Source organism: Myotis lucifugus, unplaced genomic scaffold (assembly GCF_000147115.1).
Source record: "Myotis lucifugus unplaced genomic scaffold, Myoluc2.0 scaffold_62, whole genome shotgun sequence".
In the NCBI taxonomy this organism is placed as follows: domain Eukaryota; kingdom Metazoa; phylum Chordata; class Mammalia; order Chiroptera; family Vespertilionidae; genus Myotis; species Myotis lucifugus.
The window spans coordinates 3,309,713-3,336,093 of record NW_005871110.1 but is presented as its reverse complement, the minus strand read 5'-3'; the positions used below and the strand labels follow the sequence as shown (position 1 = coordinate 3,336,093).

General features: G+C 40.3%; 3 pseudogenes; 2 read left to right on the top strand and 1 right to left on the bottom strand.

Annotated features, from left to right (window-relative positions):
• Positions 1 to 7,596: 7,596 nt before the first annotated feature.
• On the bottom strand, positions 7,597 to 7,697 carry LOC111826248 (annotated as a pseudogene).
• Positions 7,698 to 10,270: 2,573 nt separating this feature from the next.
• LOC106697330 lies at positions 10,271 to 10,590 on the top strand (annotated as a pseudogene).
• Positions 10,591 to 10,621: 31 nt separating this feature from the next.
• Positions 10,622 to 11,417, top strand: LOC102432215 (annotated as a pseudogene).
• The last annotated feature ends 14,964 nt before the right edge of the window (positions 11,418 to 26,381 follow it).

Sequence of the window (26,381 nt, the reverse complement as noted above, 5' to 3'; positions counted from 1 at the left end):
TGGTATAGAGAAGTAAAGACAATGTATGTGGTGGTGGTGTGAGTACAAAGGGAGGGTGATTTAAGAAGGCAGTAGCCAGCAGAAACAGATGCTGATAAAATTAAAACAAGATAATATCCACTGAATGGATCACTTAGGAAATCATTTGAACGGTGGAGACCAAAGCTAGATTTTCATGAAAGTGGGGAAGACTGCAAACGCAGACCACACTCTCAAATGTGATACTGTGATGAAAGAGAGAGCAGTAGCTAGTAATAGACATAAGGTTAGAGAAAAGATTTTTGTTCATATCTTTAGACAAAGGAGAGTTGAATGTTTGTATATGTTGAGTAGAATAACAAAGAGGGAGAAGGTGAAGACTCAGCGGAAAGAGAATAATGAATGGTGCAAGATCTATAGGAGATGGGAGGGAGGGTATTAGTGCGAAGGTGAAAGGCACACATCTGTTCAGACCAAAGGGAAGGAGGGAAGATGGGGTATGGATAGGGTAGGTGGAAAAGCAGATCAGGCAAACTGCTGACACTGGGGAACTTGGATTTCAAATAATCACTCAGGGAAATGAGATTATCAGTGATATTTTACATATATTAAAGTAGTAACAATAGTTACAGTATAGTTAATTTTATTTATATACTAGTGTCCTGGTGCACGGATTCATTCACATTGAAAGAGAATTAAACAGTGGTTCTCAACCTTCTGGCCCTTTAAATACAGTTCCTCATGTTGTGACCCAATCATAAAATTATTTTCGTTGCTACTTCATAACTGTAATGTTGCTACTGTTATGAATCGTAATGTAAATCTCTGATATGCAGGATGGTCTTAGGCAACCCCTGTGAAAGGGTCGTTCAACCGCCAAAGGGGTCGCGACCCACAGGTTGAGAACCGCTGAATTAGAAGAAATATTTTAATATCGCTATTCACCCTTTCTCTATAATAGAAGTGTCAATCAAATTCATGATTGACAATGACAGATCAAAACACACATGTGCGATTGGCGCCAGCAAGAGCTTTATATGTATCGCACATGCGCAAGTCAACTTAGCCTTTTATGTATATAGATAAATTTGCTTAATTAGACCTGCTTTCTGATTTAGCTAAACTTTTTCCAGCCCAGTGAAGCACCCCAACTTCTCTTTCAGGTAATTGTCAGCAACACAGCAGTAAATATCAACACAAAGCAGATTATTATTGTAGATCACACAGGGAGAACAAAGGGTTAAATATTTAACTGTAGCAGTGTTTGACTATATTCTGCACAGTGAGAAAACCTGAAGTCATTTTCAAGTTCCACCATTTCTTACTTCTTTTCAGTCGGGTCAAGTTTTTAAACTTTCTAAATCTCCATTTTTCTGGCTAATGAAAAGAAAATAGGATTCTACCAAGTCTCCTATCTACCTTCTCCAGGACTTCTGTGAGGATCAAATGAGATGAGGCATGTGAAAACACTTCACAAACATTTGGTTAAATTGTAAAATGTTTGCACCTAAGTAAGTTGGGTTCCTGAGCTGAAGAAACTCCAAGGAGGCTAGTCGCTAGGGAGAGGAAGCCAGGCGTTGCTACGTGATGTCATTACCTGGCACCCACAGTGACTGTTTCTGGACTGGGCTGGGCTGTGGGCTGCATTTTGTGCCATGGAGTCTTAGCAGCATTGGCTGCGATTTGGTGGGGTGTTGCTCCAGGGTGGTGGCGGGGCCTGTGTCCCACTTGGGAGAAGCCAAGTGTTGGTTTGTCAGCGCCAGGTCCGTGGTGCCATTTCTTTTTAAATGGCCAGTGTGCATCATGGCAGCTCCTGCACTGAGCATCTGCCCCTGGTGGTCAGTGTGTGTCATAGCTACCAGTTGGATGGACGGTCACTTAGTCTTTTATATATATAGATGGTTTCAATCTGTTTTCAATATCAGGATCTCCCCCAAGATACTTTTTAAATCTATTTTTCTTGTGGAAAACATGTTTGTCAAGAATAATTTTTTAAATTATTTTTTATGTGTACAAAGAGAGAAATTTTTTTAACACAAAACCCAATTAACAGTGGTTACTCTGGAGGGTAGAAATCAGAAGATAGTCTCACTTTTCATTTTGTATAGTTTTGTTTGAATTTTTTCTTATAACAGGAATTCATTATTTTTTTTGTAATCTGAAAGAAAAACAGAATTTTAATCTGAAAGAAAAAGATTAACTTTTTAATGTCTGGTCCTCTATTCAAGGTTAAATGCCTTTATGATTTCATGACGCAGAGTGGGGAGGCTTCTCCTTCCCATGTCTCAATATTGTCTAAGAGGTGAAGAGTCTCTATCCATTAGAAGTTATATCCATCCTGGCTGGTATGGCTCAGTGATTGAGCATCAACCTATGAACCAGGAGGTCACAGTTAATTCCCCGTCAGGGCACATGCCCAGAATGCAGGCTCAAACCCCAGTGTGGGGTATGCAGGAGGCAGCTAATCAATGATTCTCTCTCATTATTGATGTTTTTATCTCTCTCCCCCTCTTTCTTCCTCTCTGAAATCAATAAAAATATTTTTTAAGTTATATTCATCTGACACAGAGATTCAGTGGTTCTCACATGTAAAATAAGTAAATAAATAAATAAATAAATAAATAGGAAAACATTCCCTGGATGATGTGGTGGCTTCATGATGTCATCGGTGTCCCAGCCTCTTATCTTTTTCTCCACAATCCTTAGCACATCTTCTAACCTCAAGGTGTCACCACATTTACAAATTGGCCACAACTGCTCCAGGGACCACAACTCTATTTCAGATAGGAAGGGGGAAAGGCCAAAGGAACTTGCAGACTGAGTGAGCCCCCTTTGGAAGGCACTTCCCATGAAGTCCCCCACTCGGCAACTCCCACCTGTACCCATTGACTCGAGTTAACCACATGTCCACCCCTAACTGCAAAGGAGGCTGGGTAATGCAGTTTTCAGATGGTGTATTGCCTCCCTGATGGAAGAGAAGGTTCTTTTTAGTAAGGATAAAAAAGAGACTAGCAGTGAGTAGGCCACCAGCAGTCTCCATTGTTATCTGAACCTTGAGATGAAAAATCTTTGACTAAACTTTCGATAATTTTTTTAGCTTACCCTATAATTGAATGGGTATTTCTCAGATTTCTCATCTAAGTTCTAGGTTGTAAAGCCTTAGTGCCTCCCTGATGCTTCTATGCTGGAAACATACCAGAAGGTTGCAGCACCCCAGGCCTAGCTCCAGCAGTTTCTCTCACCTTCCCAGGCTTCCTCCTCCTGCTCACAGGCAGGAGTGCTGCCATCTGGCTCAGGTGTACCTTGGCTCAGCTTCCTGGCTTTCTCCCAGGGCTGCACAGCAAAAACTCTTGCTCCTGCTTTGCCACCTGGCTTCCCTCATTTTCTTTTCCCAACTTGCAGGTATGTCTTTTTAAAATTATCAGCATCAAGAGTGACTGGAAATTCATATGAATTCTGACTGTAGCTTATATAAAATGTAAACTGAAAGTTCAGGACAAATTTATAAAAATAAATCCATATATAGAAATGTTTCATAAGGGGGATATTACTCAAATGCAGGACAGGGATTCAAACAGATGGAGACAAAATGCAGAAAGAAATAGAGAGGCAGAGAAAGAAAAAGAAACAGAATCTGCACTGTACTTTAAGCATTCCTGAAAATTCCTTATCTGCCAAATATGATTTAGATAGACTTTGGGAGAAAAAGTAGAAGCAAGATGCTCTCAAAGATATTTTGTCCTGTTAGAATGTTGGTTTCTTAAGAACAGCAATCATGGCACTTGTGTATTCTATGAAGGACAATTGAATTCTTGTGAAAACTTGATAAGTTTCAAGTGATGATTTATAAAAAAAAAAAATGTTGAAACACTGACATGAAAGCCAGACACCATACTCAGTAGCATGAATAAAGCCAACCCTTTTCACTGGTCAAACTACAGAATAGAGGAGGGGAATTTACAGGAGGGGAAAAAAAAGGAACTGAATAGAGAAATAGAACCAGAAATAGACTCACATAAATATAGTCAACTGATCTTTGACAAAGAAGCAAAGATAATAGAATGGAGCAAAGATAGTCTTTTCAGCAAACGGTGCTGGAACAACTGCCATTCACTTGTTAAAAATTTAATTTATACACAGATTTCACACCTTTCACAAAAATTAACTCAAAATGGATCACAGACCTAAATGTAAAGCACAAAACTATAAAACTCTTAGAAGGTAACACAGAAGAAAGTCTAGATAAACTTAGGTATGGTGATGACATTCTAGCTACAACATCAAAAGTACTATCCATGAACCCAGCTGGCGTGGCTCAGTGGTTGAATGTCAACCCATGAACCAAGAGGTTCAATTCCTAGTCAGGGCAAATGCCCAGATTGTGGGCTCGATTTCTGGTAGGGTGTGTGCACAAAGCAGCCAATCGATGATGTTTCTCTCTCATTGATATTTCTATATCTCTATCCCTCTTTCTTCCTCTATCTAAAAATCAATAAAAAATATACTTTAAAAAAAGACATATAGAGAAAAGATGAGAATGACAATACAATATATCAAAATTTCTGTTATACAACAAAAATGGTAGATAAAAGTTCATATCATTATAGGCCTAACTCATGAAACAAAAAAAAAATCTCAACAACTAATATTTCACCTTAAAGAACTAGAAAAGTAAAAACAAACAGAGCCAAAGTCAGAAGGAGTAAGAACATAACAAAAATAAGAAAAGAATTAAATGAAATAGAGAATGAAAAGACAATACAAAAAAATGAAAGCAATGAACAGCTGGTTCGTTGAAAAGATTAATAATCATGATGAAATTCCAGCTAGACTCAGTAAAGAAAAAAGAGAGAAGATGCAGCGACTGTGTCAAGCAGCAAGGATGGACCGGCTTCCGGCAAGAAGACTCAAAACAAAATCAGAAATGAAAGAAGAGAGCTTATAACAGACACCACGGGAATACAAAGGACTATACAAGAATATTATAAAAGGCTATACACCACCAAATTTTGTTTTAAATAAAATATAATAAAATTTAATTTTTTTTAAAGATGTTTCACTCATGTGTCATTGGGGAAATTCAAAATAATACAATAAGGAGATGCCACTACACACCTATGAGAATACCAAATGCTGACAAAGATGTGGAACAACAGACACTCTCATTCCTTGCTGTTGGGAGGCATAGTGGTACAGCCACTTTGTAACACAGTTTGTCAGTATCCTAAACATTTAAACATACTCTTTTTGTTAAATTAATTTTAGACAGAGAAGGGAAGGGAGAGAAACATGGATTTATTGTTCCACTTATTTATGCTTTCATTGGTTGCTTCCTATATGTACCCTGAGCAGGGATCAAACCCACAGCCTTGGCATATCAGGACATGCTCTTACCAACTGAGCTGCTGGCCAGGGTCAAAATAAACATACTCTTAACATACAATCCAGCAAGCACACTCTTTGGAATCTACCTAAAGGAGTTGAAAACATATGTCCACTAAAAAAGTGTACACAGATATTTATAGTAGCTTTATTCATAATTGCTAAAACTTTAAAACATCTAAGAAATGTTCACTAGGATAATGAATAAATAAACTGTGCTACTACATCAGACGATGGAATATTGTTCAGCATTAGTAAGAAATGTTATTAGACGATGAGAATACATGGAGAAATCTTAAATGCATATTACTATATGAAAGAAGCCAATCTGAAAAGACTATATACTGTATAATTCCAACTAAATGGGGAATGTAAAAAGATCATTCTGGTTGATTGAGGTACATACAGTTACAAAACAGAGGATTTTAAGAGTGGTAAAAATACTCTGATAATACCATAATCATGGACACATGTCATAATGCATTTGTCCAAACTCTTAAAATATACATCATGCGCCAGCACTGGTTTGGCTCAGTGGATAGAGCGTCGGCCTGCGGACTGAGGGGTCCCGGGTTCAATTCCGGTCAAGGGCATGTACCTTGGTTGCGGGCACATCCCAGTGGGGGGTGTGCAGGAGGCAGCTGATCGGTGTTTCTCTCTCATCGATGTTTCTAACTCTCTATTCCTCTCCCTTCCTCTCTGTAAAAAATCAATAAAATATATTTTAAAAAATATATATATATACATCATGAGTGAACCATAACATAAACTATGGACTTTGGGTGGTTATGATGTGTCAATGTAGGATCATCAAGTATAAAAAATGTACCACTCTGATGAGGGATGTTGATAATGGGAGAAGCTATGCATGTGTGCATCAGGGGAGATGAGAAAAATCTTTGTACCTCCCCCTCAACTTTGCTGTGAACCTAAAACTGCTCTTTAAAAAATGTCCATAAGAAAAGATAAAAGGTAAACTGAGCAGGCACTGTAGCATGCTCACTGTCACTGGGTGCACCTTTTGATGTGTGAGAAACTGAGTCACTTTAGAAACTAAATACTATACCCAAGGGCACACACAATCTGTTTGACCTCAGATCCTTCTATGGCTAACCACACTGGTGAAAAGCCTTCTATGGCTCCCTTGATTTATGCATTTGCTCTGTCCCAGGGGAGTCTTGCATTTAGTGAGTATCTAAATTGCAAACCCAATTTTTGGCATTATCTTACAAAGAAAATTGAAGCTGCACTTGGTACTAAAACATAGCTCTTTAAAGCTATGAAACGTGAAATTGACCTTGAGACATTTTTATTTGTTCTCTCTTATGTGCAGACTTTTCAAATGACTTAAAGGAAAGCTAAAGGGTTTTATGGTGAACTAATACTACTTCAAACACAACCCCAATGAACACTAATTGGAATAGGATTAAGATGGGAGTTTTAAAATGCTCCAGAAAGAGAGAGAGACAGGTAAGGGTGTGATTCCTCGCAGGCTCCTTGATGAGGCACTCCTGGGATTCAGGCAGGGACACCGACAGCCAAGCAAGCCCCAACTGGCCCGAGCTGTCTCGGCACTGAAGGTTCCCTGACCACAAGGTCACCTCTCCCTACATGCTCCTGTCCAGGCTGCTCTTTGATTTTTCTGGGCCTCTGTGGTCTCTGGGGTGTACTAGTATACCCTCATGCTTCAATCAGCTCACCAATAGGAGCGCTTCCCCAGTTTTTGTACTGATCCTCAATTCGAATCAAGTTTCCATAAATCCCAAGAAATTTCCCAGAATACAAAAGTTACCATGCAGTTCTAAAATATATTACACTTGACACCTTAGAACCAAGTTCTGCCTTTGCACGGGGATGGCTCCCTGCAGCTCTTACCCAACCCCTTTGCTCAGGTGATGAATCAGCAGTGGGATATTTTCAGGTTTTCTGTCTCACAGCCTTTTTACCGCTCTGGAACTGGTCATTATTGTTCTCTTTCCCTCCCTGCTCCGAACATGCAGCCTGTGCAGAGGGAAGAAGCACAGGCTGGGTCCTTGACCAGGTTGCCTCGAGCTAGTTCACATACTCCTGAGTGCTGCCTCCTCCATAGAAGGGGCCTGATTAGCCTTGTGTTGTTGTTTTTCAAATACATTTAGGGTTTTTTCTTTTTACATGTTTCTGGTGTGTAGCATTACATTTCAATATCTGTATGCACTACAAAGTGATCACCCCCCAATATCTAGTTACTCTCCATCAAAAAATAGGGAACATGTCACAAATTTGCCTGTCATCCCTGCACATGGGGCCACGCTAATCTCTGTATCTGTCCAGCTTTAGTATGTGCTGCTGAAGCCAGCACTGTTACGTACTGGTGACCACCTACTAGATGTCCTACTAGTGGTCCTTGACCTCCTAGGGTGGGGGCTATAGTAGCTATCTCACAACTTTTGACTTCACCAACTTCTGTTATCACAGTGGCTTCTGAGATAACTTACAGTAAAAAAAAAAAATCTAAATGAGTGCATTTTTTTAAAGAAAAAGTCCAAAGTAAGAAAGCCCAGGGCTGCAAAGTTAGCAGAAAGAAAATAACAAAAATCAGAGCACAAATACAAGATATAGAGACCAGAAAGTAAAGCAAAACATATCAATGAAACTAAGAGCTGTTTTTTAAAAAGATAAATAAAATTGACAAATCTTTAGATAGACTTAAGAAAAAGGGGGACAAGACTAAATAAATAAAATCAGAAAAGCAAGAGATATTACAACTGATATCACAGAAATGCAAAGGATAGTAAGAGAGGACCACGAACAACTACATGCTGACAACTAGAGAACCTAGAAGAAATGGATAAATTCCTAGAAACGTACAACCTACTAAGGCTGAATCTTGGAAGGAGTAAATATTATGAACAGACCAATAACAAGTAAGGAGATTGAATCAGAATAAAAAATCTCCCCAACAGTAAACTATCATTAAAAATAATTTTTTTAAAAATCTCCCAACAAAGGAAAGCCCAGGACCAGGTGGTTTCCCCGGTGAATTCTACCAAACATTTAAAGAATAATTAATATCAATCTTTCTCAAATTCTTCCAAAAATTGGAGAGCGGAGAACTTTCCCAAATACACTTTATGAGATCAGAATTACTCTGCATTACCGAGGCCAGATAAGGACACCACAATGAAAGAGAGACACAAATGGTGGTAGTTGCCAGGGCCTGGGGGGGAGAAGAGGCAGGAGGAAATGTTGGTCAGTCAAAGAGTACAAATTTCTATTATAAAATGAATAAGTCCTGGGAATCTAATGTACAGCACGATGATTATAGTTAACTCTGCTACATGTTATTGGAAGTTACTAAGAGAGTAGATCTTAAATATTCTCACCACAAAAAGGAAGTGCTAATTATATGAAGTGATAAAGGTATTAAATAACACTACTATGGTAATCATTTTGCAATATATAAGTGTTTCAAGTCATTGTTGTACACATTAAACTTCAGTGTTATACGTCAATTAATTATATCTCAAAGAAACTGGAAAAATAAAACAGTTTTCCATAAAATAAAATAAAAGCAGAGGGCTGGTAAGGCAGCTCCCTAATGGACTGTGGGTATTATACACAATAATAATAAAAGTAACAATAAATAATTATTTAGTTTGTGCTATGTTCCAGGGATTATACACTTTACTTACAAATTTTATCTCATCAATCCTCTTTTCCTCTGATATAGGTAGGTATTTTATTATTATTATTATTTTATTATTATTATTATTATTATTATCATTATTATTACTACTAGAGGCCCAGCTCATGGATTCGTGCATTGGTAGGGTCCCTTGGCCTGGCCTGCGCCCTCTCACAATCCAGGACCTCTCGGGGGATGTCAGATAGCTGATTTCGGCTCGATCCCCACAGGCCCAATCCAGACAGGAGGGAGCCCGATCCTGTGCATTGAGCATCTGTCCCCTGGTGGTCAGTGCACATCATAGCAACTGGTCGACCAGTCGTTCGGTCATTTGGTCATTTAGGCTTTTATATATACAGTATTATCCCCATTTTACAGATGTGGAAGCTGAGGCAGAGAAAGGTTTAAGGACTTAACAGCAAAAGAGGTAATCGAGTCAAGATTCAAACCCAAGCCAAGCTCTTAACATGCATACACTGCTTTTATAGTAAATTGTTCCCCTTAAGTCAAAATACCTATAAAAGTCTCCTCTTACTACAACCAGTCACAGTAAGTATTCTTTTTTTATGTTCAATTGGCCTCCCAATTTTACCAAAAGAAGTCCCTTCAAGCTGACTTGAATATTCTTTTGACATACCCCCATTCGTCTTCGAGTATTTCTCTTACTTTCTTGCCCAATAAGATGTCTCAGTTCATCTTTTATTTTTTTTCGGTGCCCAGACTACTCCCAGATTCTTCAGGGAGCAAATTAGTCTTTCTTACATTTCTACCAAAAATCTATAATTAAATGTCCCAAAAGCAGCCAGTACCAACTAATACCTTTAATAGGGTATAGTAAAATAATTTGCCAGTTCATTAGTTAGAGCCGTGGTTGGATTTTTATTATCAAGAATAAATGTTTAAAGTAATAGGATTTGTCTTCATTAAAGGTACGATTCCCTATGGAATCAAAGAAATGATGGATGGATATAGCCAGAACTTTGGGATTTGATCCTCACAGTGGATCATAGTGGCTCAGTTCATAACTATATGGGCAATCAAGGCACAGAGTCTTACTTCATTTGACAGAGTCCTCCCCAGAAGACATACAAATGACTGGCAGCGCAGCCTCCAAGCCTCTGACTGGTGTCTGATGGGAAAGCCTGTGCTTAAGGCATTCAAGCAAAGGTCGAACAACTGCTTTCCCAGAACGGAAAGGAAACTCGTGCATTAGAAAAGATGACTAAAACAATGTAACAAAAGAATATGGCTGCACAAATACCAGAATCCCATCAGATAAAACAGTATAAGGAATTTCTTAGAACCTACAATGAACTTACAGAAACCTGCTTTTTGGACTGTGTTAAATAAAGACCTCACAGCAAGAGAGGAAAATCCTGAAGAGATCACCTGTTCAGACACTGTTGATAGAAGTATTTTTAAAAGGTGAAAAGACTATCGAGATATTTTAGGAATAACATATTCAGCAGAATGTAGCCCTGGCAGCCAAAATCAAGATTCTGGGCCAACTAGGTAGAGAAGTCCTGATAGAGGGAACTGAAGAGTCATCTGGTGGGATCTCCTGAAAGCAACAGCCACCATGTTAACCGGTCTGTCATGACTGTTTGACAAATGGAAAGCATTGGGGGAAAGTAGCTGTTTGCCAGGAACAATCAAAACAGACGGCCTTGCTGTTCAATGAAAATAGTAAGATGCAACATTCATTGAGGCTTTGAGATTCAGCAGGCTGGTCACTGGATTAAAAAAAAAAAACCATTGCCCAGAGCTCTGGAGTCCCAGCCAGTTACTATTCCAGTCCCGCCGTCGCCCCCCTCTTTTTTCCTTCCAACATAACAGATGCCACTGTGTCCTTCATCGAGGACTTCCTGGCAAGTAGAGTGGCTGCCTCCGCGACGCAGTAGCGCCCATTGAGCAAGTGCCATGCAGGTGCCGCATGCCAGCAAGCAAATCACCACAGATAAGCAAGGGCATTATAAACTGCACGGTCCATATCCCCAAGGAGTCCTGTCCTTCTGGCGTGGTAACCTGGCCAATCAATGTCATCAGATACTTCCCCACCCAGGTTCTCAACTTTGCCTTCAAAGATAAATACAAGCAGATCTTCCTGGGTGGTGTGGACAAGAGAACCCAGCTCTGGTGTTACTTTGCAGGGAATCTGGCATCAGGTGTCGCCGCTGGGGCCACCTCCTTGTGCTTTGTGCACCTTCTTGATTTTTCCCGTACCTGTCTAGCAGCTGATGTGGGCAAAGCTGGAGCTGAAAGGAAGTTCAAATGTCTCGGTGTCTGCCTGGTTAAGATCCACAAATCTGATGGGATTAAGGACCTGTACCAATGTTTTTCAATAGTGATCATCCTCCAAGTATTCCTGTTCACTGCCTCAAATTGCTGGTAAATATATAAAATAGTTACTTGTTTTTTTTTAAAAAAAAAAATTCAGGCTGCTTTAATGTTGTGGTTATGTCATCTCAACATGTGGCCTTCTCCAAGATTGTTAAAGACAGAGGAAGAGAATGGGAGAAACAGGTTGGCTTTTCCACCGCCACACATCACTACCATTCATATTTTCTTGGCCAGAACTGTCACATGGCTCACTTAGGTATAAGCCTGCTGGGGACTGTAGTCCTATATTCCCAAGAAGGAAAGGAGAGCTAGATGTTGGTTTCACTACTAACTTGTATTTTCTCTCTCACTTTAAGTGTTGGAGTTACTAATACAAACAAACTAAAATAAATGCTTGGAATATCTTGAGTCCTGACTTCATGCTTAATCAATATGTTGCATTATCAGTTTAATACAAATAATAAACATAAAATATTCTAATTGCAATGGTAATAAAATTGACTATTTTCAAGCACAGTCCTCACTTCTTTATAACTAATGTCCCACAGAATATATTGTTTTCATAGGAAAGGAGCTGATTATTCTTTTATGGCAAAACTCACTGGCATTTCCATAAAACCCTAGGTCTTAATTATACTGTGATTAAAATCTTTATGCACTTTTAGTCTGCAGATTAGCCCTAACATAATTCTATCTTTAGGAAGAAATATTTATCCCAATGCAATAAAACATTTAAATAAATAAATAATGAATGATAATTTTAGAAACCCAGATCTAAAAGGAAGTTCAAGAGATATGATTTTATTATCAAACATTTACTGAGCCCTTTCTATATGTAATATAAACAGATCGCCCTGTAATGAGTGGTGTGATAGACCAGAGAATACAAAAATGAATAAATCATGGTGTCCCTGCCCAACAAGCTTACAATGTGAACTGGTAATAGAAATTAAAATATTCTGTGTGATTGTAGAAGGAGTAAATACTTCTGACTTGAGAAAGTTAAGTGGAAAAAGCCTCAAATCTGGTCTTTGAAAGATTTGGGTGGTTGGAAAAAATGATAGGGGCAGAGGATGGACATTCCAGGATAGAGAAACATGAATGAAGAAAGGAAAGCAGACCTGTTCTGAGAATCACAAGAAGCCTATCTACGTTCTCTAAACAGCATCAACATGGTGCTCTGATGAGTACAAGGAAAAGGTAAACTAGATTCTCTCAACCAAGAGAACTATGTTCTGGTGTTACAATTAGGAGTGAGAAGATACAGGCCCTGCCCTCAAGAAATTTAAGATATAAAACAACATGATATGATTAAATAAATAATGAAAACTACTTCGGTGGGTATTGTAGCTGATAGTACAAATTGGGCCTCCATCATAAACACATTAAATGCCAGCACAAGGACTTTATTATTTATTTTAAAAGCAGGGAAGGGCCATTACAAGATTTTGAGAATGGAATGAAGTAGATTTCTGTTATACCAGGAAAAATAAGGTGACACAATGACTAATAGAGAGGACAAACTGAAAAGCAGGTCATTCTGTTAGGTGGTTATTGTAAGATGTTGGATGGGGAGTGGTGAAGATCTGCAGTACAGGCAATGAGGGTAGGAGTGATGGGGAAGAAAGAGGGAGTTGATGAAAAATTCTTGGAAACCAATTGGTCGTAAACATAAAGATATGACAGAAGTATTTAAGAACGCCAGTTTTTAATAGCTGCCATCTAGTTGATGGCATCTATCATATTGGGAAACACTAGCAAAAGAAGGAACTGTGTAAGAGAGAAGCTGATCAATCTATTAGAGACTTGGAATTTTGAATAGTAGCAAATGTACCATATGATGACTTTGAACAAGTTACTTAACTTCTGAGTGCCTTTAAGGGTTAAATAAGCTAATGAACAGAAAAAGCTTAGCACAATGCCTGAGCCCTAGCAAGAGGTCAATAGTGTTAGCTATTTTTACTTATTATCATCATCATCCATGTAGAGATGCCTGAAAGACTATTGGAAATTAGTGCTCAGGAGAAAGATGAAGATTTGAGATAAAAATCTCCAATATAGAGGTGGTGGCTGAGTGTTATAAAAGAAGAGGAGTCTAGCTGGTTTGGCTCAATGGATAGAACCTTATCCCTCAGACTGGAGGGTCACAGGTTCAATTCCCAGTCAAGGGCATGTACTTTGGTTACATTATCAATGCCCAGTCTCTCTCACATTGATGTTTCTCTCTCTGGGTTTCTCCCCCTCCCTTCCATTCTCTCTAAAAATCGATGGAAAAATATCCTCGGGTGAGGACTAACCAAAAATAATAAAATAAAAGAGGAGGAGACGACCAAAGGATGGGTGTAGTTTGAGGAAAGGGTTGAGATCAGAGCTTTAATTTAAGGGATGAGTGGAACAATAGGCATAAATGAGATTCTCTAGAAGACACAATAAACCATTCATTCCCTGGCTCATGATCACTGTACCAGACATGCCCAGGCACAGGGAGGCAACATCACTGGATTCAGATCCCTGCACGTTTAATGTCCCCAAAGCCTAAGCCCAATGTTGTTTATCTTACAATGTAAGTGTTCAACACTCAGTATTATTCTTCGAGTCATAATGTCACAAGAAACCTCTCAACCTTTTCATCTTTTGTTTATCCAGGAAAAGAGACTGAGGCCCCAAGGGACCTGCACAAGTCAAATTTCAGTTAAAGACAAAGTCCAGACTTAATTTATCAAACAAAATGCCACAAAGTCTATGGGAAGTATGTCATTAACCCTGTTTAGGAACATGGCAATGCCTTAAAGGACTCTCTTTTCCATCTTGATGTAAGTTTGGGGTGAGATTGTTTCTTCTCAAGAAGCACTTGCATTACACAGGGTTCGTCAACCTCAGCACCATTATTAACATTTTGGCTGGACAACTCTTTGTTGTGGGGGTTGCCATCCTATTGCAAAATGTTAAGATCATCCTCTCTACTCTTAAATGCTAGTAGCATTACCCCCAATCCAGTTGTGACAAAAAAATATCTGCAGACATTACCACATGCCCCAGATTGAGAATCACTGCTCAAATTGATACATGTTAATTTTCTCCATTAAAAAATGATAAACTGACTCAAAGTCCTGGGTTTTAAAATATATGTGTGGCAGGACAGTAAGAAGCTAGGAAAATTCTTGAGCAAGTAGAATGGGGAAATTGAGATAAGAAAATTAAACAAGGCCAAACAGTTTGGGAAACTTGCAGCCAACTTGTGAATAGCAAGATCTTATCTTCCCTAACCAAGGACACTGAGAGCAAATGATTTATACCTCTCCTCCTTAACCAGAGAATACATAGCTTAAATCACCCTGGCCTGGGAAATAGATAACAAAAACCCAATTAATGCCATTTGTACCAGCTAAACCCAAGAACAGATGAAGTAAGACTGGGGGACAAATAACCAAAACCCCAAAAGCATTTGCAGCTTATCATTTGAGGGGGGATGTTTAGCAGGAAAGATAACTGATAGGGCAGGAGGAAGGATAGAGGAGAAAAGAGGAGTTTATCTCACCCACTGAACAAGGAAGTCAACAGCCTTGGGACTTGCAACGATAAAATCACCAGAGGTTCTCAGAAATTCTGGGAAAAGCCAAAACTGTAAAAGGGGAACCTTGAAATCTAGTCTATTTGGCAGGGGAACCTTGAAACCTATAGGGAGACAAAGTATAAAACCCCCGAACTCCCACCAGGTGGGGATCTCAGATCAGCTGAGTTGCCCACTTGTGCGGTATGCCAAGTATATTTGCTTGCTTTGCTTCCTTAGTGAAGTTGCTTGCTATGCTTTCTTGATAAATTCACTTGCTTTGGTTTAATACTGCTTTCTGTCACTCGCCTGAATCCTTTCTCACTAGTGTGACAAGAGCCGAGAAGGGAAGAGCCCCCGCTTCTGATTCTGGCAGCTCTCTTGTAGCACATGCACAGATTAATAAAATTAGAATGTGTTTCATTTTGGCTAGATATCTAGGAAAGAACTTACCTGTCTCCTTCAGGAAAGCAGGAATGAGTGTTTGGGTATCTGAAATCAAAATAGCCATTTTATTTCATACCCATTTAAATTACCCAAATAAGGGTAATTTATCCCAAAATATTTAAGGTAATGTGAGGAGGAAGAGGGAGAATTTAAAGATAAATCAATATGGTAAAATATTCCAAAACACCCCAAAAATATGATTAAAGATAAAATACTGTTTTAGGAAATAATGGAATAAAGTAAAAATTTGACACTCTACCAAATAAATGTTTAAATATCTAAAACATAGTTTTTGTAATTCCTCTACACCTATGTTTCCCTAAATGTTTCACAAAATCCTAGTTCCAAGAGATGTTCTGTGGGAAATTATTTTATATTCACTCAGGTTTGGGAAATGCTGGGTTAGACAAAGTTAAACAGTTTCCCTTTCCATGTAACTCAGAGCCTTTACTGTTGTTACAGGTACAAGGTCCGTGTGCCTGATGCTTCAAAACAAAGGCCAATATTGAACAGATCAGAGTAATGGAGTGAGAAAAGGTTTATTGAACCAGAAGGCCTACCTCAAGAAGATAGGAGAATTAATTCTCAACTCCATCTTAAGAGAATCTGGAATTAAAGCTTCTTACATATCAGAAAGAGAGGATGGGTGAGACAAGAGTTGGTGGGGACTGTAGACAGCCAGGTATCAAAAAGGGATACAAGGAAACATCCAAACTGTCTAAATCCTTTGTTCCTGGTCCAACCTTTGACTACACCTTTTCCCCATCTGAGTCTGGTTCTGGAGACTCCTGTACTTTGTGAATATTTCCTACCTCTTCCTGATGAAGGGGCTGCTCAAGGCTCAAGCAGAATTCCTCTAGTTAATTAGCATATCTATAGCAGGAGCTATTATTAGCCCAAAGACCATCAGAGAGAGGAAGCATTTCACTCTATTACGCTATGTTTATGAAACACAGGTTAGTTGTATCTCCATCTTATCTGGCTAAACAATGTTTTTGCTTATTTACAAAGCTTCTCAAGAGATTAATGTTCCCCAGAATACTGGAACACTGCACTACCCCTCATTGCCTCACTAGCCTCTCTGATCACAGTAACTGCTCTTTGGACATAAGGACCACACAATGTAGAATCTGAGGATGGAATGCCAGCCCGGGCCTGCAGATCAACTACTGACAATTTGAAGCCATTCTACTGTGTAGTTTCTTTCACTCATGTAGGCACTAATTCTAATCTGGAAGTTGCTGTTATACCTGAAAGTATCAATGGGATTCTTTAATGGTAAACAATAAGAATTAATCTTGCCATATTAAGAGGAAAAATAAAAAATGTGTCTTGGAAATATTCTGGGGTAGCTTAGCATCGTGAAGGAAGAAGTGAACACCGTAACCACCAAAAAAACAGGAAGCATTCATCCCAGGTACCTGAGAAATAGTAATTTAGGGACAGCTGCTTTGGCTCCAGCCATCAGATGGCCCAGCTCCACTCTTCTATCTAACATCTCCCCTGAGGATTCAAACTTCGAGAAGAATACATTGATTGGCTTAACTTGGGTCAGGTGCCTACCACCTCACCCTTATGGTCATGGGTGAGGTCCTGTGATTTATAATCCCACTAGAATAACATAGAGTGGAAGAGTGGAAATCCCCTCTAAACATGGATGCTAGACAGAAAAATAAGTGATTTACTTAACATTCACTGAGAAAAAGTACACCTGTACTTTACTTTGTTCCACTATTTCTATCCTTTCTAGTAAGTTCTTTCCATTTCTTGCACACAGCACTGAAGTATTCTGAATGGACAGGCTTTCTTCTTCAACCACTTTCAACAGAAACAGGAGAGCTGTCTTTCAGAGAATTTTTTTAAAAAGCCTTTTGGTTTGAGTCCTCCTACCAAGAAAGCTGGCATTGTTGATTAATGACTCCCAAGGAAGAATAATTTAGTCTAATTATCAATTAAGCTCATTCATTCTTAACAGCCACTGAAAATACAAGGACAGAAAATTTAAGGCAATGTGAGAAGGAGGAAGAGAGAGAATTTAAAGACAAATCAATTCTTCCCGACCCCCAAATGACCCAAGAAAAAGAATTTAGTTAAGCATCAGCCCTTTCTCTATTCTCCAGTCTACTGGCCATAAGTTTTTCTTGGCAATTCTTAAATTCTTTTGATAATCATCAGTTTCTGTGAAAACTAAGCAGGGTCTGCTTTATGATAATATTTATTTTTTTTATCTCAGATTAAGATTGTGTCCCTGCCTCACGGGAAATCAACCTGAAAAGATTTTTCTTTCGGACACAGTTTTTAAAAATATTTGTCATTATGCCCTAACTGGTTTGGCTCAGTGGATAGAGCGTCAGCCTGTGGACTGAAGGGTCCCAGGTTCGATTCTGGTCAAGGGCATGTACCTTGGCTGTGGTCACATACCCAGTAGGGGGTGTGGAGGAGGCAGCTGATCGATGTTTCTCTCTCATCAATGTTTCTAACTCTCTAGCCCTCTCCCTTTCTCTCTGTAAAAAATCAATAAAATATATTTTAAAAAAATATTTGTCATTAGTACACTTCATTCTGCTAAACAGAAGTACAACACAGAAGTTAGATTGTTGGACAATTTTATTTTTATTTTTGAGCCTGTTTAAACATATATTTTCTTGATTGGTAGTTACAGAGTAGTCGTGGGGATGTAAAGTAGAGCATAGAGAATACAGTCAATAATCCTATATAATAAAAGGCTAATATGCAAATTGTCCCTATAGGCGGGAGTTTGACCCACTGGGAGTTAGACATGCGCTGACCACCAGGAGGCAGCGCAGAACATGGCGGGCATCGGCGATGCAGCACTGGCAGTGCGCAGCAATGGAGGTGCTACCAGCCCCAATGGGTCCCAAAGAGAGCGGGACTGCAGTGGGATGATGGAGCAGGTGAGCGGGCAGCACCAGGCCAAGGTGGTGCGAAGGGAGGCCCCGGCAGGCAGCCAGGGAAAAGGAGGCCCCCGCCGGCAGCTGCAAAGCCCTGATCAGCCCTGATCACCGGCCTGGCCTAGGGACCCTACCCGTGCACAAATTCGTACACCGGGCCTCTAGTCTATCTTTATAAAAACCCTAATATGCAAACAGACTGAATGGCCAAACAAACGAACAGTCGTTATGACATGCGCTGACCACCAGGGGGCGCGAGTGGAACATGGCTGGTGTCAGCAGCAGGCAGCAGAGCAAGGAATATGGAGGGCGATGGCAGCAGCAGGATGGTGGAGCAGGTGAGCAGGGGTGCCAGATCAAGGTGGGGCGGCGCTGTCATCGGGGCGAGCCTCTAGTGCAGTGATGGCAAACCTTTTGAGCTCGGCATGTCAGCATTTTGAAAAACCCTAACTTAACTCTGGTGCCGTGTCACATATAGAAATTTTTTGATATTTGCAACCATAGTAAAACAAAGGTTTACATTTTTGATATTTATTTTATATATTTAAATGCCATTTAAAAAAAAATCAACCAAAAAAATGAGTTCGTGTGTCACCTCTGACACACATGTCATAGGTTCGCCATCACTGCTCTAGTGGTTACTGAAAATTCTTTGCTGCCGCGCACCACGGTCCCACCCAGTGCTCGTACCTGTTGCCAGCACTGGAGCTGCCGCTCCGCGCCGTCAGTGGGTGCAAGCAGGGCTGGCACTGTCAGCATGTGGGAGCAGCAGGAGCGGGGCTGCAACAAACAGGGGACCACGGGGCCGGGGCAGGAGGGGCCAGGCAGGGCACGGAGGATGGGCCAAGACCCACTCCTGTGCCCACCGCAGCCTCACGGCCCACAGTTCCTTTCAAGGTGCACGAATTCGTGCACTGGGCCCCTAGTATTGTAATAACTATGTATGGTGCCAGATGGGTACTGGAAATATCAATCATATACTTTATAAGTGAAAAGTATATGATTGTCTAACCACTATGCTATACACCTGAAACGAATATAGAATAATATCAAATGTAAACTGTCATTGAAAATTAAATTAAAAATCCTATATAATAAAAAGCTAATATGCTAATTAGACTGAACAGCAGAACGACCATCCAGACGACCTTCCGGTTGACCATCTAGACGACCTTCCAGTGAAGCCAGGGGCCAAGATAGCCAGGGCTGCGAGGGCTGAGGTAGCTGGGGCTGCGAGGGCCGAGGCAGTCAGGGCTGCAAGGACTGAGCCCCTTGCACAAATTTCGTGCATTGGGCCTCTAGTAAATAAATAAAATTAGACAAAAAAAATTTTAAAAAATAAAAATTTTGCTTTAAGAAATCTTTTCTTGGAAACGTCTCATTAGGGTTTAATTATTTGCTTCTTATCTTTGTTGTGGCAAAAGTGGCAACCATTTTTACTAGAAAGAAGAAAAGCATGATTTCCAACCAAGATTTAAAACCACATTTATATTTATGAAATATGGCCTTTTAGTCACCTGTAGTCTGGGATGAAAGTGTTATTGTTGTAATTAGCTAGGTAATAGTAATAAAGGAAAGAAAGCAAAGGGAAGTCAGACATTGTTAACATGGTCACCTGGGAAACTTCACCAGGAAGCTACGGCTTCCTACAGCATTGTCCCTCCAGGGGCATTAAAACCCCTCCCTCCCTCCTGGATTGTTGGGGCAGAAGGAGAAGAAAGGCACATGTGCAGTAGAAATTGGGGTAACACAGGGGAGGTGCTTGCCCATCAGTCTAGCCTGGGGAACAATGAACTGGCTAGGGTGCATGAAATCTTGGAAAATTGGTTAGTTTGAAGAAGCTCCTGGTTAAAATCCCCAAAGAGTTCCTCTCTCTTGTTTTCTTGTGCTCCCTCTTGCTCCATGACTCACATTTTTCCAAATATATTTTATTGATTTTTTACAGAGAGGAAGGGAGAGGGATAGAGTGTTAGAAACATCGATGAGAGAGAAACAATGGACTGCAGTAGGGAACACAAGCTAAGCTAGCAGATGCTGGATTTGACTGGACTTTAATATGGAGCAGAAGCTATGGCCATCCTGAAGATATGGTTGGACTTTTTCCATGGCGGGATGGACAGAGATGGAACCTTGGAAGGGTTTTACATCATGAATAAAGCTTCCCACAAAACCCCATCCTCCTGTGGAGGCCTCAGGAAATTCATTTCCTCACAGCAGCCCAAGAACTCCATTTCCACCAATAACAAAAGTAAGTTTTACATGATCTTCACTTATTTATACATTCTGTTATGTAGAAAACAGAAATTGGGGTAAGAAATCGTATTGCTTGAGAAAGGACAAAAAGATGGGGACAATGATACTTGGCACATCCAAAGAAAACATTTAATATCCAAACTCTATAGAAGACATCAGGTAAAATAAAACACATAATGTTGGAAAGACACCCTCCCCCTGTGTTTACTACCATTCACAATACTTCTGACACCAGCTGTATGGGTTTTCCATGCATCAAGCAATCCTGAAACACCAGCTAGGTATCTTACAATTCAATTCAATTCTGACACTAATCAGAGTTAGTGCAGACTCCACAGGTTAAGTGCATAGTCTTACAAAACCATCCCCACTTCAGTTGCCAAACACAAGTAGTAAATACCCCATGTTACCCACAACTTCTGTGGACTTGTTTTCAAGTTGGAGGTTCACATTATCACCCCTGCCTCCGCCTTAGATTCCATCATTTGCTAGAACAGCTCAGAGAACTCAAGGAAACACTATGTTCAACAATCCTATAAAATAAAGAGGTAATATGCAAATTAGCTCTCACACCCTCACAAGATGGCTGCCTACAACCAGGCCGGCAGGGGGGTTAGTGAGGGACAACCAAATGACTGAACAAGCAGGTTGCGTGGGGCAACCAGGCCGGCAGGGGGGTTAGTGAGGGATGACCAAACGACTGAACAGCAGGCTGCATGGGGCGCCCAGCCCAGTGGGGGGGGGGGGCGTGAGGGGTGACCAGGCCGGCAGGGGGGGCAGTTGGAAGTGACTAGGCTGGCAGGGGGGCAGTGAGGGGCAACTAGGCCGGCAAAGGGGGGCAGTTGGGAGCGGTCCAGGATTGTGAGAAGGATATCGGGCCTAAACCAGCAGTTAGACATCCCCCAAGGGGTCCTGGATTGGAGTGGGTGCAGGCTGGGCTGAGGGGACCTCCCCCCCCCCACCTGTGCACGAATTTTGTGCACCGGGCCTCTAGTTTACCATATAACAAAGAATGTCATAAAGGATACAGAAGAACAGCCATAAAGAGGTATTCAGTGTGAGGACTGAATGGGTCCCTGCACAGGACCTTCTGTCCCCGTGGAGTTGCGTTGTACCACTCTGTGTGTGTGGATGTGTTCACCAGTCTGGAAGCTCCCTGAACCCAATATCATTGGGATTTTTATAGAGGCTTCATCATGGTAGGCAAGACCAACTATTAACTCTATTCCCAGTCCTTCCCACTTCTCTGTGAATAGGAGTTGGGCTGAAAATTCCAAGCTTCTAACCATGTTTTGGTCTTTCAGGTGACCAGTCTCCATCCAGGTGACAAAGAGTTACCTCCTAAGTACAAAAGACACTTTTATCACCTAGAAAATGCAAAAGGATTTAGAACTCCACATCAGTAACTGGGGTCAAAAATGTTAGAACAAAAGATTCTCCTAACCCCTGTACATGCAAGTGTTTTAGGAGTTCTGTGTCAGAAGCTTGGAGCAGATATATATCTATATCTCTTATCATTTCACATATGTCCAATTATAAACAATTATAAAGAATGCTGGCTGTGCCATTTGGTTTTTTTCCCTGTTTCTTGCCCCTCAAAAGAAGGGGCTGTGCCCTAACCGGTTTGGCTCAGTGGCTAGAGCGCCGGTCTTCAGACTGAAGGGTCCCAGGTTCGATTCCGGTCAAGGGCATGTACCTTGGTTGTGGGCACATCCCCAGTGGGGGTGTGCAGGAGGCAGCTGATGGATGTTTCTCTCTCATCGATGTTTCTAACTCTCTCTCTCCCTTCCTCTCTGTAAAAAAAACAATAAAATATATTTTTTTAAAAAAAGAAGGGGCTGTGATCTTTTAAACAAGCGGTTTCCACAGAGAGAATACTCACTTTTTCTACATGTAGCCCTGAAGAAGGAGAGAGCTGCTGTCTGCAGATCCACTCACCACTATTAACTCAAATGTTAGGAGAGGAAAAAGAAAATACAAAATAGAAATAAACTCTACCCACCCCCAAACATCACTGATAAAGCCTCAGGCACTCGTGAATCTATTGAGTAATATCTGATGACAAGACTTGTAGGAGGCATTCACCTTTGAAATAGAGTTGAAGAGAACTGTTTTTTAATCTACTTTAAAATTTGTACTGAGTCAATCTTAAATAGCAAAATCTCAGAGTAATTAGATAAGTCATTTACATTCAAGGAGATAGAATTGGCTAATTAGAACTGAAAAATTACAGCTCTGCTGGGTATGCATTTTAATTTGATCTGCTGTCTAGGGCATTGTTATGCTGAACAATTATGGAATAGACCCATATACAGGAAGTGATCATCTACGGAGGGTTTCCTGTAGATTGAGTACCATTAATAATAATTTTCCTCTTCATCCTTGGGCTATCCTAACAGCATAACAAATTGAAGACAAAGGTTTTTTGGTACTTAGCAAATATCATGTGACTTTGGCAATGGTGAAATGCACAATTATGGTTAATAGCTGGGTCTACCAATAGGGGAAGTGCAAGACAAATTAGCAATGAAGAGCTTCAGAAATGGGAATTTATGGAAGGATTCTAAAAGGAATGGGTTCACTAATTAGGGTCTCTAACAAAATGCACCGTAAAGTCAAATTATTCATGGTAGGGCTTATGTTACTGCACTTACATGGGGAAGTGGCCGGTGGTTGTGGAGTGCAATAAATCCATTTAATGTGTATATCATAATTTATTTAACCCTTATTTATACACCCTCCCCATTTTTAGGGGGGTTTTTGGTTTGTTTGTTTGTTTGTTTGTTTTGCTGGTACAATAGTGCTTGGATGTTTGTCCAAAATAAGAATTTCAATGGACAAGTAGGTTTTTTATTTCTCCAATAGTCCTAGAGCTCCTTGGCCTATAACTCCCACACATTACAATATCTGATTAACCTTGTGGCACTTCAAGTAATACTCACACAGTAATTTATTCTAATATATCAAGTATAAGTCCCTTTTCCTGCAGATACACTCAGATGTCAGTCTCACTCCCCATCCCCCCCACCCAAAAAAAAAACCTTCTCCCTCTTCCTCTACAAGATTATATATAGATCCATCCATTTGCAAAAAAGTATTTCCAGGTTGTGAACAGCCCTATTGAGAGGCCCACATGGTGAGGAGCCGAAGCCTCCTTTGAACAGCAACGTAAGTGAGCTGGAAGCGGACCTCTCAACTGTTAACACACAGCAGCCTTGGCCAACAGCTTGACTGCAACCTCTTGAGCGACCTTGAGCTAGAAACACCCAGCTAAGCCATTTCTGAATTCCTGACCCTCAGAAACTGTGCAAGATCATAAATGTTTGTTGTTTTATGTTTCTAAGTTTAGGGATATGCAGCAATAGATAACTAATACAGACTGCTACCCCTGGAGAAATAAAAACATCATTGCTAAAATAAGCTGCTAAGGAACGTGGTTTCTAACCTCAGGAGAGCTCTGGCTAGCAGTATCATTACTATGCTAACAACTTTCTGTGACCAGACTCCCATCTGCTACCTCAGACTCAGTATAACTCAAACTAAACTCATCAGCTTGCCGCTCACCTATGGTTTCTTTTTTATTATTATTAAATTTATTGGGGTGACATTGGCTAATGTTATCCAGGTTTTTTATTCCTCTTCCTAAGTTCATCCTCCTCCCATGCCCCCAAGCCTAACACGTCTTACCTGGGTTATCCCCAAAATAGAGCCAGAGACGATGGCTTACATTTAAGTAGTTTGATAGTGAGAGACAGGAGAGTAAAACAGGAAAGGAATCTGACTACCTCAAGGATATGATATCAAGTTGGCCAACACGACCGGCTACTGGGTGTTCAATCACCTTATCTCCCGACTTCGCACCAGGAAAAGGGGAAAGAAGCATGTGTTTAACTGCTCCCAGCTCTGTTAGTCAAGGGTTGCCCCATGGGGTATTAATCCCCCAATATTCTTCTGTTACAACTGCTGAGTGCCAAGCAGGTTCTCAAAGGCACAGGAGCCCCAGGGCAGGAAGCAAGAAGCTCACAGTTCTAGCCTGAGTGTATGGTCAGGTTGACACTGAGTGAAGCTGTTCAAAACCTAACAGGAGCTTGCTGCCAAGGCTCTGGTCAGAATAAGGATGGAGCAATAGGATTTAGAGCCCTGTTCAAGACGTGTTCCAATCCAACCCACACCCAAGTACTGCCAAAGCCTTTCTATTTTACAAACATATGTCGTCGCCTCCATCGATCTCCCCTTTTCTCCATTTGCACAGCCACTGACTTAGTCCAGGTTTCCACTGCCTCTTGCACCAGCCACCAAACTAGGGTTTTCTAAGGACAGACACCCAGATGGAGTAACTCCCAATGTTACTTCTCTTTCAACAAACAGTCCCAATCATGAGCCAGGCAGAACTCTGGGTCAGAAAGTAACCAATTCCCGTACCTCCCAGCTCACCCCTGTAAAGCAACCCAGAGACAAACCGGGCTGGTGACCCAGAGTTTTCAGCAAAGAGAATGATTCTCTGCTGGACCAGCCAGCCAGGCAACTGCACAGAATCCCAGCCTGGAACCAAGAAATGTTTTCTGCTGCCTCTGTGGCAACAGAGATGAAGTTGTTATACATCTGGAATCAGAGAACGAGACTACAGTGAATTCAGGTAAGTTAGAGAATATATCTCAGTCTTATTCACTATGACTTTCAAAAGCATTCAACACTTCGAAAAATAATCTATTCCATAACTTCACAGCTACTAGTAATTGGCTCCAAGGTATGTTTTACCTTGCCTGGGGACATTCACCCCCTTACACACTTTGTGAATTAAAATATTAGGCAACATTCTATAATGTAACTTTTTTTAAAGTTGATACTAGATTGTTTTTAAAAATTCCTTGGCATATTTCCTGATTTGATTCCTACTAATAGTACAAGCATGTTCATTGAATCTCAGGAAACGAAATTCTAGTTTCAAGCTAGTTATTCTATGTATACTACAAACCTAGTGCTCCTGAATTACTTGTAATTAGTTGTATTGTAAACTCAAATCTGTTTAGTTTTAATTATCTTCATCATAAATGAAAGTCCATTGTTACAGGTTTTCTTGTTATATGAATGAAGAACACCTGGAATGGATAATTAGCTGTGCAACAAATCACCTTGGACTACAAGCTGTCATTAATCATTATTTCACCCCTTTTGTGGGAGAATCCTGAGGTTAAGACCATAACATAGTCGGAATAAAGTCAACTTGACTCTTGACAAAATGTAAAATAATAATGTAATAATGTCGTACTTTTTGGTTTTCTTACTGAAATTCCTTAAAGTGGTGTGTGTCTGTGTGAGCAAGTGTGCATGTGTGTAAATGCAAACATCCAGTCACATATAAATATACACATATTTATCCACACATCTACATATACACGTGACATAAAAATGCATGTATAAACATACACATTCTACATACTTTATTTACTCCAGCCATTATCTTTATGGAAACCAAACTAGGACAGAAAACTGAAGTTTATTTGCACATTTAATGGAGTTACTCAGGGACAGCCTAAACTGCCAAAGTTTTTCCCATAACCTTGTGAAGAACAGAATTTTTTTCCTTTCTGAGAATGAACTTCCTTGGAGAGACAAACTTCCTTTCTGGGTAAATTTTGGCCACTAGAAGTCCATAGAGGGAAGGCTTACATTATAATGTTAAGTGGAAAATGCTGGGTACAAAACTGGATCAACAGAACAAGCCCAGCTATATAAACATGTTGAAAAAAAAGATTGGAAAGAAATGTGCCAAAATGATAACAGTGCTTGTTTCTGGGTTTTCCTTCTTTCTGCATTTATAGTTTCCAAATCCTTATATAACAATCTTGTACTA